This window comes from Mesoplodon densirostris, chromosome 11, assembly GCF_025265405.1.
Source record: "Mesoplodon densirostris isolate mMesDen1 chromosome 11, mMesDen1 primary haplotype, whole genome shotgun sequence".
NCBI classification, from domain to species: domain Eukaryota; kingdom Metazoa; phylum Chordata; class Mammalia; order Artiodactyla; family Ziphiidae; genus Mesoplodon; species Mesoplodon densirostris.
The window spans coordinates 60,528,817-60,544,878 of NC_082671.1; the positions used below are offsets into that span (position 1 = coordinate 60,528,817).

The window sequence follows — 16,062 nt, forward strand, 5'->3', positions numbered from 1 at the left end:
GCATTTTACTTTGAAGGCCTGAAATAAATGATATTTAAGCTTAATTTTAGAAAAGTTGGGGAAAAGCTTTGAGAAAACAAGAACTTGTTCCAGTAGGAGAAAAATAATACCATGTGCCAAACATGGTATATACTAGTTAAATCACCTAGTATGAAGAATACAATTTGGACTGTTTTTTTGTTTTTAAATTTTATTTATTTATTTATGGCTGTGTTGGGTCTTCGTTTCTGTGCAAGGGCTTTCTCTAGTTGTGGCAAGCGGGGGCCACTCTTCATCGCGGTGCGCGGGCCTCTCACTATTGCGGCCTCTCTTGTTGCGGAGCACAGGCTCCAGACACACAGGCTCAGTAATTGTGGCTCACGGGCCCAGCTGCTCCGCAGCATGTGGGATTGTCCCAGACCAGGGCTCGAACCCATGTCCCCTGCATTGGCAGGCAGATTCTCAACCACTGCGCCACCAGGGAAGCCCCTGGACTGTTTTTCTTTGCTAAAATCAGAGAAAGACCCCTTGGACAACAGCTGTGTCTGTAAATGTAGGGGTACTTTTTGTCAGTTTGAATATAGCTTCCCCAAAAGAGACCAGCCGGGTGATATTCTGTGTGTCTTTGTAACATCTTTAACACTAGGACAGAGAATGAAAGCAATGACCTATGTTTTTTTTTTTTTTTTTTTTTTTTTTTTGCGGTACGCGGGCCTCTCACTGTTGTGGCCTCTCCCGTTGCGGAGCACAGGCTCTGGACGCGCAGGCTTAGCGGCCATGGCCCACGGGCCCAGCTGCTCCGCGGCATGTGGGACCTTCCCAGACCGGGGCACGAACCCGTGTCCCCTGCATCGGCAGGCGGACTCTCAACCACTGCGCCACCAGGGAAGCCCTGACCTATGTTTTCAATCTAATTTTGATATGTTATTAATCTGTCTTTTTTTTTAAAGACCTATCTTTACAAAAATAAAATATCCTATAGATATTTAACAGGATTATAGTTTAGTAGCGTCCATGGGTCAAAATAGTATATTATGTCCTGAAATAAATACAAGTGATTGGTTAAAAAAAAAAAAAAAAAAGTAATCCCAACAAAACTCCCAGCAAAAATTCCTATCCAAATTGAAGAGCTTATTCTAAAACTGGCAAGAGAATTTTGCAGAGGAATAAAGGTGGAGGTCTCACACTACCTGATTTCCAGACGGACCATAAAATTACAGACATTAAGGCAGCATGGGGCTTCCCTGGTGGCGCAGTGGTTAAGAATCCGCCTGCCAATGCAGGGGACACGGGTTCGAGCCCTGGTCCGGGAAGTTCCCACATGCCGCGGAGCAACTAAGCCCGTGCACCACAAGTACTGAGCCTGCGCGCTAGAGCCCGCGAGCCACAACTACTGAGCCCGTGTGCCACAACTACTAAAGCCCGCGCGCCTAGAGCCCCTGCTCTGCAATGAGAAGCCACCGCAATGAGAAGCCCGCACACCGCAACGAAGAGTAGCCCCTGCTTGCTTCAACGAGAGAAAGCCCGTGTGCAGCAACGAAGACCCAACGCAGCCAAAAATAAATAAATCATTATTAAAAAAAAAAAAAAGACAGCATGGTGTTGGCACAGGATAGAAATACAGACCAATGGAACATAACAAAAAGCCCAGAAATAAGCCTGCATACACATGTTCAATTAATTTACAATGAAGGATCCCATGCAATTTAAAGGAGGAAAAAGAGTTCTCAACAAACGATGCTAGAATGATTGTATAACTCATACGGGAAAAAAATGTACCCTTTTCCACCTCACACAAAAAATCATGCAAGACAGATCATTCATAAAGGAGATCAGTATTTGCTTGGACGTGGAGGGGCAAAAAAGGGTGGGAAGGAGGGATCCAAAGGGGCAGTCGGAAATTTGAGAAATGATGGATACATTCCCTATCTTGACTGTGGTGATGATTTCACAGGTGTACACATATGTCAAAACTTATCAAATTTTACACTTTAAACATGTGTAGTTTATTGTATGTCATTTGTATCTCAATAAAGCTGTTTAAAAGAAAAAGAGTGGGACTTCCCTGGTGGTCCAGTGGTTAAGACCCCATGCTCTCAATGCAGGGGGCCTGGGTTTGATCCCTGATCGGGGAACTAGATCCTGTGTGCTGCAACTAAGAGCCCACATGCCGCAGCCAAATAAATAAATAAATACAAGACCCGGTGCAGCCAAATAAATAAATACAAAAATAAATAAGTAAATAAATATTTTTTTAAAAAAATAAAAGAAAAAGAGGAATCATAAACCTGAATACAGAAGCTACCACTATAAAGCTTCTACAAAGACAAAACACTGGACAGTGTCTTCACAATTCTGGTACAGGCACAACTGTCTTACAACACATAAAAAACGTAAAAATAAAATATTGAGCAATTTTGACTTCATCCAAATTAAAATTTTCTGCTCGTAAAAAAATACCATGGGGGACTTCCCTGTTGGTGCAGTGGTTAAGAATCTGCCTGCCAGGCTTCCCTGGTGGCGCAGTGGTTGAGAGTCCGCCTGCCGATGCAGGGGACACGGGTTTGTGCCCCGGTCCGGGAAGATCCCACATGCCGAAGAGCGGCTGAGCCCGTGAGCCATGGTCGCTAAGCCTGCGCGTCCGGAGCCTGTACTCCACAACGGGAGAGGCCACAACAGTGAGAGGCCCGTGTACCACAAAAAAAAAAAAAAAAAAAGAATCTGCCTGCCAATGCTGGGCACACAGGTTCGATCCCTGGTCCAGAAAGATCCCATATACTGTGGAGCAACTAAGCCCATGTGCCACAACTACTGAGCCTGCACACTAGAGCCCATGAGTCACAACTACTGAACCCACGTGCCACAACTACTGAAGCTCATGCACTCTAGGGCACACGTGCCACAACTACTGAGCCCGCATCCTGCAACTACTGAAGCCCGCACGTCTAGGTCCTGTGCTCTGCAACAAAAGAAGCCACCTCAATGAGGCAATGAGACGCCCATGCACTGCAACAAAAAGTAGCCCCCACTCGCCACAACTAGAGAAAGCCTGTGTGCGGCAACAAAGACCCAACACAGCCAAAAATAAATAAAATTTAAAAATAAAGATACCATTAAGAAACAAATAGGCAAACCACAAAATAGGAAACAACATTCACCCCTCACTTCCTCTCCTCCTCCCACTCCCTCACTGTATATGTATATACATACACACAAATATCATAAAGGACTTACAACAGAGTATTTTTTTGAATTCCTAAAACTGAATAATAAAGACAATCCAACAAAAAGTGGACAAAAGACCTGACACTTCGCAAGAGATACACAGATGGTCAAAAAGCATATGAAAAGTTGCTCACCACTGTTATTAAAACCATAATGAAATACCACTACCACCTGAATTAAAGTTAAAAAGACTGACAATATCAAGAGTTGGTATGCATGTGGAGAAACTAGAACTCTCATACATTACTGATGGGAGTATGAAATGGCACCAGTTTGGAAAACTGTTTAGCATTTTTTGTTTTGCTTTGTTTTTTAAATTTATTTGGCTGCATTGGGTCTCTGTTGCTGTGCATGGGCTTTCTCTAGTTGCGGTGAGCAGGGGCTACTCTTCATTGCGGTGTGCAGGCTTCTCATTGTGGTGGCTTCTCTTGTTGCGGAGCATGGGCTCTAAGTGCGCAGGCTTCAGCAGTTGTGGCACGCAGGCTCAGCAGCTGTGGCTCTTGGGCTCTAGAGCGCAGGCTTAGTAGTGGCACACGGGCTTAGTTGCTCCTTGGCATGTGGGAATCTTCCCAGACCAGGGCTCGAACCCATGTCCCTTGCATTGGCAGGCAGATTCTTAACCACTGTGCCACCAGGGAAGTCCCTGTTTGGCATTTTCTAAAAACAAATTAAACATATATCTATACTATGACCCAGCAATTCCACTCCTAGATATTCACTCAAAAGATATAACACATGTCCACAAAAGAATGTACAATAAACTCAGTGACTTTACTCACAACAGCTAAAAAGTGAAAGCAACCCAAATGTCTACCAATAAGAAAAATATTTTCACACAAAGGAATACTACTCAAACTATAAAACTATAGACAGGCATCAAAATCAATAAATTTCAAAAACATTATCTGAGCAAAAGAAGACAGACACAAAAGAGCATATACTTTATGACTCCATTTACATGACGTTCAAGGATGTGCAAAATTAATCTGTAAAAACAGAAATCAGAACAAATGTTGCCTTGCGATTTTGAAGGATAGCTTTAATACCTGAAAAGGGACACAAAGAAAAACTTTTAGGGATGACAGAAATGTTCTATATCTTTACATGAGTGATGGACACACGGGTGTATACATTTGTTAAAATTCATCAAACTTATATACTTAGGATCTGTACTTTGCACTGGGTGTAAAATATTCTTCAATAATTTTTAAATGGTGGAATATTTTTAAAGAAATAAAAGATGGCACATTCTGTGTTAAAAAGAGAGCTGCTTGCTGTATATGGACATGACATGATTTCCAAGAGGAAGAGGATAGCTGATGGACAGGGTGAGAATGATACACATTTTGGTGTCCTCTGAATTTTATGCTGAGTTCAGATTACCATGTGCATAACCACCCATTGGAGTCTGACCACATGAGTTGAGTCCTGGCTCTCTCATTTATTTACCGCTACCCTTGGGTATATTACTTGTTTGTGCCTCAGTGTTCTCACATGAATATTAACAGGAATATTAAGAGTAACGACCTCATTAACTTGTTTTTACGAATTAAATGGACTTCTCTGGTGGTCCAGTGGTTAAGGCTCCGGGCTTCCAATGCAGCAGGCGCAGGTTCGATCCCTGGTCGGGGAACTAAGATCCCACATGCCGCATGGCATGGCCAAAAAAAAAAAAAAGAATTAAATGATTACTGGGTTAGATGTCAAAATATAGAATTTAGCACTGGTTTTCACTCTCTGGTCTATAGTAAATTCTGCACAAGTCACGTACTCGCTTTATGTCAAAATGTTATGTCTCATGAAAATACAAAGCTAACAAAAGGTAAAGCATTTTGTTTAAAAAAAAAAAAATCAGGAATTCCCTGGCTGTCCGGTGGTTAAGACTTGGACTTTCACTGCCGTGGACCCAGGTTCAATCCCTGGTCAGGGAACTAAGATATCACAAGGCGCGGTGCGAGCCAAAAAAAAAAAAAAAAAAAAGTGGGCTTCCCTGGTGGCGCAGTGGTTGAGAGTCCGCCTGCGGAGGCAGGGGATACGGGTTCGTGCCCCGGTCCGGGAAGATCCCACATGCCGCGGAGCGGCTGGGCCCGTGAGCCATGGCCGCTGAGCCTGCGCATCTGGAGCCTGTGCTCTGCAACGGGAGAGGCCACAACAGTGAGAGGCCCGCATACCGAAAAAAAAAAAAAAAAAAAGTAAAAAAGATTAAATGAGGCACTTTATTTTTTTTTAATGAGGTACTTTAAAAAGTGGCTGGGGGCCTCCCTGGTGGCGCAAGTGGTTGAGAGTCCGCCTGCCGATGCAGGGGATGCGGGTTCGTGCCCCGGTCTGGGAGGATCCCATATGCCGCGGAGCGGCTGGGCCCGTGAGCCATGGCCGCTGAGCCATGGCCGCTGAGCCTGCGCGTCCGGAGCCTGCGCGTCCGGAGCCTGTGCTCCGCAACGGGGGAGGCCACAACAGTGAGAGGCCCGCATACCGCAAAAAAAAAAAAAAAAAAAAGTGGCTGGGCTTGTTTTTCTAAATGAAGTTTTATTGGAACACATACATGCACGAACACTAAAGTGCCTAAAACATAATCGATTACCGTTATTATTCAAAAATGTAAAAACAGTACTTTAAAAGTTAGCCTTTTCCTTAACCAAAAAAAAAGGGGGGGAGGAGAGGCTTTAATCAGCCAGCCTGGGATGCAAATCCTGGCTCTATCACCTGTTTGTTGTATATCTTAGTTTCTTCATCTATAAAACAGGAAAATAATAGTTCCTATACCCTAGGGTTCCTGTGAGGATTAAATAATTCATATTAAGCATGTAAGACAGCAGCACACAATAAATGATCGAAGTGTTCTACTGCGTGTGTGTGCAAATAAATAGCCATTTCCTAGGCTTCAAACATTATCCTGTGCTGAGGTCATACACCTGCAGCCTGACCTCTCCTCTGGGCTCCAGATTCTTCTGCAAGATTCCTTCTCCCTAACTACCCTTTAACTTGTCAGACTTCTCCCACTACTTTCAGCCACAAGAAAGCCTTATTTTCCGCCTCCAACCTAAAACAACTCCCCTGCAACTGCCACCACCCCCCCAGCTTCCCCATCCACCCATCCAAAGTGCCCCAGTCCACCCATGTATGCCATCAATAAGCCTAGAAATCATCCCGAGTCCTCCCTTCCCCTCACACCCCTCTCCTAATCCATCAGCGCGTCCCAATAGCTCTACCTCCAAAATTACTCCCTCAGTCATCACCAAGGTCTAAACCACAAACACACTCACTCCCAATGCCTTGTCTCTCCCCCTCTTATTCATGTGTTGATGGCCCTCCCCAGCTCAATCTCCAGCCTGGGTCCCTCAAACTCAGACTCAACAGCCTGCAAGGAACAGCATGACTGGAAGGCCAATGCCCTAACCAAGGCTCTCGTGTCTCCCCCTTACCCTGGCCACATATCAGTCTTATCTAGGTTCCTGGAGGTCCACCTCAGGGCCTTTGCATGTGCTGCCCCCTCGGTCTAGAAGTCTCTGTCCCCCACTCTTCTCATAGCCAGCTGCTTCTTGCCTTCCAGAGCTTAGCTGACGTGACAGTTTGAGATGCCAAAAGGGAAGAGAAGCCAGAAAGGAAGGGACATGAAGAAAAGGTGAACAGCTGAGAGTGCCAGTGAGGGCCTGGGCACTGAGAGGCCAAGGGCATGGCAGGAAGAGGCCATGGGGGAGGGGACAGGTGGGTGAAAGAGTAAGAGGCTGGAAAAGGCCCTAAGGACAAGACAGGTGGGTACAGGGACAAAATGGGGGAGGGGGTACAGTGAAATGCAGGAACTAAGCGGAAGTGACAGACTGAACGAGCTGGTGGTGACAGGGCAGGGGATCAGTACCAAAGTGGGAGCGGTCAGTAACAAGTGGGCGGACGATGCAGGTAGTTAGGCTGTAAGGACACAAAGCAGAAGTGGGGGTGTGCGGAAGATGTCACAGTGATGGTGGGAGGACATTCAATGGGCCCGTAAAGTACATGGGGGAAGGTGACAGGTGTGAAGGGAAGAGGTGATGGAGATGAAGGAAGAAATGGGGCTGCGAGGGGTAAGGAGGTGACAGAATGGGGGTAGGTGACTGGAGACACATGAGCCCACATGGTAATGGAAAGGGGACAGTAGCAGGGAGAGGAGCCAGTGAGTGGATAAGGGGACTGATGACAGCGGGCAGTGGGGAGGGTAGAGTCCCACATCGACGGGCAGGAGACCGGCCCTGGAGAGGGCACTGCGAGGGGGAGCACTGGCAGGTGGGTCAGGGCACTGACGGGAAGGGTCCCTAACAGAGCGGTGTGAGGGAGGAAGCAGTGAGGAGGGGAGTGGGGACACCGACAATCTTGGGAGGACTGATGGGGGATCTCGCCTGGGGGGGCACTGATGTTGGGGGCATCGGCAGCACAGGGGGAAGAAGGACATTAGGGGGAGGTTACTGGCAGGGAGGAGGGCACTTGGGGGGTCACTGATGTGGGAGACGCTGACTGGAAGGGCACCACAGGTGGGGGTGAACACCGCTTTGGGGGACTCTGAGGGGATAAAGGAGGCGGGAGGGCACTGACATGGGACACTAACGGAGTGGTGCGGTGGACACTGATGGGAGGTCACTGGTGCGGGTGGGCCGTCAAGGGAGACACTGGTGGTGGACACTGACACGACGTCACTGTCAGGGGTGGACGCCGTTGTAGAGGACACTGACGGGGCGGGCACTGACATGGGGGAAACTGATCTGGTGGACACTAACCTGGGGGACGCTGACAAGGGTGGGCACTGACAAGGCGAGCATCACGGCGGCAGCGACGGGCGGGGCGTGGACGCTGACAAAGGGGTGGACACTGAGGGGGCAGCGACAGGCAGCGGGTGGACGCCGACATGAGGACACTGACGGGGTGGTCCCTCCGGGCCCGGCCAGCTAGTACCGCCGGCTCTGAGACGCGGCCGCACTCACCTGCCCCGCGGGCCGGGCGTCGCGGCGGCTCCTCGGAGGCCCGGGTGGAGGCCAGGGCGCGGGCGGAGGCGAAGCCCGGGCGGCCTGGGGCGGGCCGCGCGCACATGGGCCCGGCCGGGCGAGGCGCCCACGGACACGGCGCCTACAGACTCAGCGCGGCGGGCCGGCGGCTCGGGACCGGCTCGGGCCGCGGGCGGCGCTCCGGTCACTCCAAAATGGCGGTGGCGGCGGCCGGGCGCGCGCACGCCGGGGGCGGGGCCTCGTGCGGGGGCGGGGCCTCGTGCGGGGCCTCGCGCTCGCAGCGTGGCGGGGCCTCTAGGTGGGCGGGACCTCTGTTGGACGGGGCCTCGCGGGGTGGGACGGGCGAGGCTTCCTCCGCTGGTCCCTCTGAGGTATCGCAAAATTTCTGCAAGAGCGTAAGTAAGTTTTGATGGGATAATGCGTTTGCGGTGATACATTTTCTAACACAACGTCAGCAACAGAACAACCCCTCCGGAGGCCTGAAACGATTTGAGGGTCACACATCTGGGGCAGGGGTATCCCTGCTCCCTGGGAGCCTTACTCTAAGACTGAAGGCCTCTGCGACTGGGGCAGCTGGGTGTCTCCTGAACTCCTTGAGCACATGGCGTGGACAAGGCCAGAGCAACAGAGAGCAGTGGTCAGCTCTCCGTCCTCACTACTACCCGGACTGGGAGCGTCGGAGCAGCAGCCACCAGACCCATGGTTTTTCCAGGTGCCCCCCAGGTTCTCGTAGTATTTTGCACATTAAAATATGTGCCCATTTGGCATTTGTCGAAGTTGTTTGACTCAATCAAACTGATCTCTAAAATGCGAATTGTTATTTCAGGTGGCAGCGTGAACCATGGGAGACGTGGAAAAAGAAATGGAACACGTAAGGAACATCTAACGCTCTTGCCAGTCATCCCCTTACTGCCTCTCGGCTTCCAATGCACGTGGTCCGTGGCGGAAACGGATCTGACCCCTGGCCATGCTGAGCCTTGGCGGCAGGGGGAGCGGGAGACGTTGCGGGAGAAGGTTTGCTCCGGAGCTGCTCAGCGGGTGGCAAGCGCCCGCTTCCCCATGTCCGGCTCCTGCGGAGACGTCTTCCCCTGGACGTCTTCCCCAGGCAAACGGCAGGGCAGGTTTCTGGCAAGTTCTGTAGGATGAACTTTCAGGAAGTGGGAATTAAAAAAGCGTCAAGCTCTCAACCGCGAATAGATTACAAGCCCTGCAAGCGCAGACCCCACCCCCAAGGCTGGAGGTGCGGTGGGTAGAGCTGCAGAACAGGGGCTCAGGGCTAGGAGTCCCAGTGCTTGAGATGCTCCCACTGGTTGTCCGGCTGTGCGTGCCTGCAACCCTCATCCTGATCGTGATGTTCTTCTGGGGTCAGCCAGGGCTCCTCCCCTCTCCCACCCCATCCTTGGTTCATCCACACGTCCCTCAACTTCTAACTACAGCCAGCTCTCCTCCTGCAGCCCTGGTCCAGGTTTCTCTCACCTGACTCACAGCAGCAGCCTCCCAGCAGCCTCCCAGCTTCTATCCTGCCACACTTGCTGGAGGCCAGCTTGTTGCAGTCAGCAGAGCACCCAGTGAAAAGAAGTCCAGGGCTTCCCTGGTGGCGCAGTGGTTGGGAGTCCGCCTGCCGATGCAGGGGACGCAGGTTCGTGCCTCGGTCCAGGAGGATCCCACATGCTGCGGAGCGGCTGGGCCTGCGCATCCGGAGCCTGTGCTCCGCAGTGGGAGAGGCCACAGCAGTGAGAGGCCCGCGTACCACAAAAAAAAAAAAAAAAAAAAAACTGTGGGGGACCCAGTCATAAGGGAGCCCACACAATACTATGAGATTTACCCCTGGAGCATGAGCAGGTTCCCAAGTAAATATAAGAGCAAAGTCCCCTCAAGCTTTCTGCAGGGGGAGGGAAGGGACCATTTCCTAATGTGACAGAGCACTCTGCTTTCCTTAACAAGGCTGCTCTCAAGGAAAACTTGTTAACCAGAGCCTGACCTGCTGGGGTGTTGTCAGAGCCTAACTGACCAGGGGAAGGGAAATGCCCAGCTCCAGCCTCCTCTGGGCAGCCTGTCCCAACCAAGGGGAGAAAAATGACTGAGAAACACTTGTGAAGTTCACAGTCCAGAGGCACAGGCTGAGTAAAAGAACTGAGGCCTGATCACAGGACCATAGAAGGCTTCCCCTCTCCCACACCTCACCTCCACATTATTAAGACCTACTTATAGCAGTTCCTTTCACCCAGTACATCGTGTCTGGCTATCAGGAAAAAATTACAAGGCAAATTACACAATTAAAGGGTAAAAAACACAATTTGAAGAGACAGAGCAAGGTTCAGAACCAGATAGGGCAGAGATGTTGGAATTATCAGACTGGGAATTTAAAACCATTATGTTTAATATGCTGAGGGCTCTCATGGATAAAGTAGACGACATGTAAGAACAGATGGGTAATGCAAGCGGAGAGATGGAAATGCTAAGAAAGAACCAAAAAGAAATGCTAGACATAAAAAACGCCGTAGCAGATATGAAGACTGCCTTTGATGGGCTTATTAGCAGACTGGATAACACTAAGGAAAGAATCTCTGAACTGGAGGATATCTCAATAGAATCTTCAAAAACTGAAAGGCAAACAGAACAAAGACTGAAAAAAAACAGAACATCCAAGGACTTTTGTTCTACAAAAGGTGTAACATACACATAATGGGAATATCAGAACAAGAAGAAAGAAACAGAAGAAATATTTGAAATGATTCTACATTGCACTAAAGGTTCTAGTCAGTGCAATAAGGCAAGAAAAAAATTAAAGTCATACAGATTAAAAGGAAGAAGCAAAATTGTCTTTATTCACAGATAACATGATCATCTATTTAGAAAATCCTAAGGGATCTATCAAAAAAATCTGCTAGAAACAATAAAATAGTTTAACAAGGTCACAGGATACAATATCGATATACAAACAACAGTTGTATTTCTATAATTAGAAACAATCTGAAAATGGAATTAAAAAAATTCCAGGGAATTCCCTGGCAGTCCAGTGGTTAGGACTCGGCACTTTCACTGCCGAGGGCCTGGATTCAATCTCTGGTCAGGGAACTAAAGTCCCACATGCCACACGGTGTGGCCAAAAGGAAAGGAAAAGAAAAGGATTCCATTTACAACTGCATCAAAATGAATAAAATACTTAGGAATAAATATAACAAAACAAGTGCATACAGAAAAGAGTCAGTGCAGCAGGCTAACAAGTTACCAAAAAACAAAACAAAAACAAACAAACAAATAAAACCCCTGCTTACACAGTTAGCCCTTGACTGGCATCTGAGAACCTGGATTTCGGGAAGGTTCCCACCATCCCTGGAAATGATCAGAGTGGCTCTTTGAGCCAAACAATATGACTTATGTTGAAATCTGCTTTCTTTCCGGGTGCCTGGAATTTTGTTAGGCACCAGACAGAGACTGCCTATCTGGCCAGCCCTGCACTGGACTGAACAGTGGCCCCACCCGAAAGATATACATCTACCCCAAACCTGTGAATTGGAAAAAGGGTCTTTGCAGATGTTATTAAGTTAAGATCTCAAGACAGATCATCCTGGATCAGCGTGGGTCTTAAATCCAATGACAAGTATCCTTCTCAGAAAAGGAGAGACGACACAGGGAAGAAAGCGATGTAAAGACAGAGACAGAAATTGGAGTGATAAACCTACAAGGATTGCTGGCAGCAACCAGAAGGTAGCATAGAGGCCTGAAATGGATTGTCCCTTGGAGCCTCTGTAAGGAACCAACCAGGCTGACACCTTGATTTCAGGCTTCTGGCCTCCTGAACTGTGAGAGAACAAATTTCTGTTGTTTGAAGTCTCCAGGTTTGTATCAGTTTGTTACAGCAGCCTTAGGAAATAAATATAAGTTCCCAATAAAACCGTGGGCGCTGAGTTTCTGATGAACTTACCTGGTTGGCAACATTTCACACCCATTGTCACAACTCCCTGGGACAATTAAGTTTGTCCTGTGTAGCTACATGATGACCGTGGAAGCTGGCACCTGGTCTCCCCCAAACTTAGCCCCATGAGCCTTTTCCCTTTGCTGATTTTACCTTGTATCCTTTTCCTGTAATAAATCATGGCCATGAAAATGACTCTATGCTGAGTCCTATGAGCCCTTCTACAAATCATCAAATCTGGGGGTGATCGTGCAACTCCCATGCAATAAAAACTACAAAACACTGCTGAGAAGAATTAGACAAGACCTAAATAAATGGAGAGACATGCTATGTTCATGGATTAAAAGACTCAATATTGAGCTTCCCTGGTGGCACAGTGGTCAAGAATCCGCCTGCCAATGCAGGGGACACGGGCTCGAGCCCTGGTCCGAGAAGAACCCACATGCCGCGGAGCAACTAAGCCCGTGCGCCATAACTACTGAGCCTGTGCTCTAGAGCCCGCGAGCTACAGCTACTGAAGCCTGCACGCCGAGAGCCCATGCTCTGCAACAAGTGAAGACACTGCAATGAGAAGCCCACGCACCACAACGAAGAGTAGGCCCCGCTCGCCGCAACTAGAGAAAGCCCACACGCAGCAACAAAGACCCAAAGCAGCCAAAAATAAATAAATAAATAAATAAATTTAGTTTTTAAAAATTCCTTAAAATAAAAAGAAAGACTCAGTATTGCCAAGATGGCAATTCTCCCCAAACCTGATCAATAGATTCAGTGCAATATCGGTGAATTTTTCAACAGGTGGTCTTTTTTTTTAATAGAAACTGACAAGCTAATACTAAAATTTACACAGAAATGCAAAGGATTGAGGTAGCCAAAACAGTTTTGAAAATTAGAGGACTCACACTTTTTTTTTTAGATGTTTTAGGACTTTAATGTCCTTCACATGGTCAACATAAAACACTGACAATGGATGAACAATAGGGGAAGAGACTCTTCAGCAAAGATCTTCCCGAACTCACAGCATCACTGGTCAAACACCAGAAAGAGAACAGTCACGTGAAGAAACAGTAAGGGAGTTTAACACAGATCTTTAGTTTAACAGCATAACTGAAAAACAAAACCAACCAACCAACCAACCGTTCTTCTACCCACTGAAAGGAAAGTAAAAGTGAATCAGGGAGCTTCCAAATCTTGTGAAGCAGCTTAAAAAGTGAGGGGGAGGGGGAAGGGGAGGCACACAACTGTTGAGAACGTAACACTCTAATGCACAAGGTCAAGGATGCTAACAAATTCTCAAAGTCTCAAAATATACCAAAAATAACCGTATTATTAGAAATATAAAGGCACAGAGATATAAATGCATAGAGATATAAACTATTTGGTATTAAAAACAGACCTTGCTATATAAACATATAGTAAGTCACTTTTATCGCTTTATGAGAATAACCGTATAAAGAAAGAATTCAGAAGACCCCACTGCTGTCATCTTGCAACGGATCAAAATTCAACACCTCGAGGGCCCCACCCACCCTCCCTGCTGTGTGTCTGTGTGTCTCTAAAAACAATAACCTTCCATTTGCATATAATTAAACCCACAGGCGGCTCTGAATATGAGATCTAGGCAGAAAAAGTAGCAGCAAAGACAACAGTAGCTAGAATTTGGTAGAAAAGCAAGAGAAGATTTTTTAAAAGCTTCCAGACAGTCTTTGACTTACAACGAGTTTTAAAAATTATTTATTTATTTATTTGTTTGGTTGCACTGGGTCTTAATTGTGACAGGTGGGCTCCTTAGTTGTGGCATGTGAACTCTTAGTTGCAGCATGCATGTGGGATCTAGTTCCCTGACTGGGGATTGAACCAGGCCCCCCTGCATTGGGAGCATGGAGTCTTAACCACTGGACCACCAGGGAATTCCCCCAAGAAATATCTTTTTAAAAAATGATACTGGAAAAAGTGGTTATCCACATTCCAAAAAAAAAAAAAAAGTTAAACCCTTACTTCACACCATACACCAAAATTAGTTCAAAATGGATCACGGCCCTAAATCTGAGAGGTGAAATACTTCTAGAAAGAACATAGGAGAAATTATTTGGGTTAGGAAAAGATTCGATAGATATGAGACCATAAACATACTACCAAAAAGAAAAATATTCATAACTTAGACTTCATCAAAATAAAAAACCTTTGCTCTTCAAAAGATGCCATTAAGAAAAATAGAAGACAAGCCACAAACCAGGAAAAAAATTTTAAATCGTATATTGATAAAGGACTTGATTCTAGAATATATATATTTTTAAAAACCTTACAACTCACAAGATGAACGACCCAATTTAAAAAGAGGCAAAAGATTTAAATAGACATTTCACCAAAGAAGGTAATACAAATGACTTATGGGCACATGAAAAGTGCTCAAGGGACTTCCCTGGTGGTCCAGTGGTTAACACTCTGCGTTGCCAATGCCGGGGGCCTGGGTTTGATCCCTGGTCAGGGAACTAGATCCCAGGCATGCCGCAACTAAGAGTTCACATGCCGCAACTAAGAGCCCGCATGCCACAACTAAGAGCCCGCATGCCACAACTAAGAGCCCACATGCCGCAACAAAGATCCTGCGTACTGCAACTAAGACCTGGTGCAGCCAAATAATTAATATTTTTTTAAAAAAAGATGCTCAACATCAGTCATCATTAGGGAAATTCTAAATTAACCCACATGTCACTACACAACCCCTTGGATGGCTACAATTAAAAAGGCTGACAACCTCAAATGCTGGTGAGGATGTGGAAAAACTGGAACCTTCATACATTGCTGGTGGTAACGTCAAATTGTAAAGCTACTTTGGAAAAGAGTTTGACAGTTTCTTATAAAGTTAAACATAAGCTGAACATACAGCCCAATACTTTCACTCCTAGGTATTCACCCAAGAGAAGTTAAAGCAGGTGTCCACAAAAAGACTTGTACAGGAATGAACATAGCAGCATTATTACAGGCAAAAACTGGAAACGTTCCAAACATCAATTGATGTGTTGACTCTAATAACATAATAGCCAGTTGTTTCACCAGCAAAAGCAAGTTTATTCAGGAATAGCCAGAGGAACTGTAATTCATGATGTGGAAACTATGGCAGACTGCAAGTAAATCCAAAAAACACGAAAAGGGAGTTTGCTTTTATAAGGAAAAGGGGTCAGTTGGGAGGTACTGTGCTAACTGGAGTCCACTGGAGGAGCCTGGAGGCTTCCCATTGTTTGGGCTGTGACAGCCTCTGATTGGCTGGGATGTCCTTGGGCCAGAGGGATTTCTTCTTCCTGTTGAAGAGAGAGTAGAGGCACCTGTCTTCCTGTTTCTGGTCATTGAGGAGACATGGTGGGCATGACAGAACCCCCTAACGACCTGTCCTGGTTCCATCTTCAACTGAGGTTTCTTTAAATAATTCCACTGTGAAAGGTTAAAGAAAATGTCATGTATCCAGACAATGAACTACTATTCATATAAAGGAACAAACTACTGATACATACAACAACATGGATAAACTTCAAAAATATTATGCTGGGGCTTCCCTGGTGGCACAGTGGTTGAGAGTCCGCCTGCCGGTGCAGGGAACACGGGTTCGTGCCCGGGTCTGGGAGGATCCCACATGCCGCGGAGCAGCTGGGCCTGTGAGCCATGGCCGCTGGGCCTGCGTGTCTGGAGCCTGTGCTCCGCAACGGGAGAGGCCACAGCAGTGAGAGGCCCGCGTACCACAAAATGAATAAATAAATAAAATAATAAAAACAAATATTATGATAAGTGCAAGAAACCAGATAAAATAGGCTGCATATTGTATGTATTAGAGTCCTAGGGCTGCTGTAACAATTACCACAAACTTAATGGCTTAAAACAATGCACACTTGGGCCTCCCTGGTGGCGCAAGTGGTTGAGAGTCCGCCTGCCGATGCAGGGGATACGGGTTCGTGCCCCGGTCTGGGAGGATCCCAT

The 16,062-nt window shown here is 47.0% G+C and overlaps 1 protein-coding gene across 8 annotated transcripts in view; it reads right to left on the reverse strand.

The window, feature by feature from the left end:
- Window positions 1–8,311, reverse strand: part of PPP6R2 (protein phosphatase 6 regulatory subunit 2) — an 85,175-nt gene extending 76,864 nt beyond the window's left edge. For 7 of the 8 annotated variants that reach the window (XM_060111979.1, XM_060111982.1, XM_060111981.1 and 4 more), the window contains exon 1: window positions 8,154–8,311. The gene's annotated coding sequence lies outside the window, so the exon portion shown is untranslated. Of the gene's footprint in view, window positions 1–4,731; window positions 4,807–8,153 lie in introns of those variants that run through there. The other variant, XM_060111976.1, reaches the window with a different exon arrangement.
- Window positions 8,312–16,062: the final 7,751 nt, after the last annotated feature.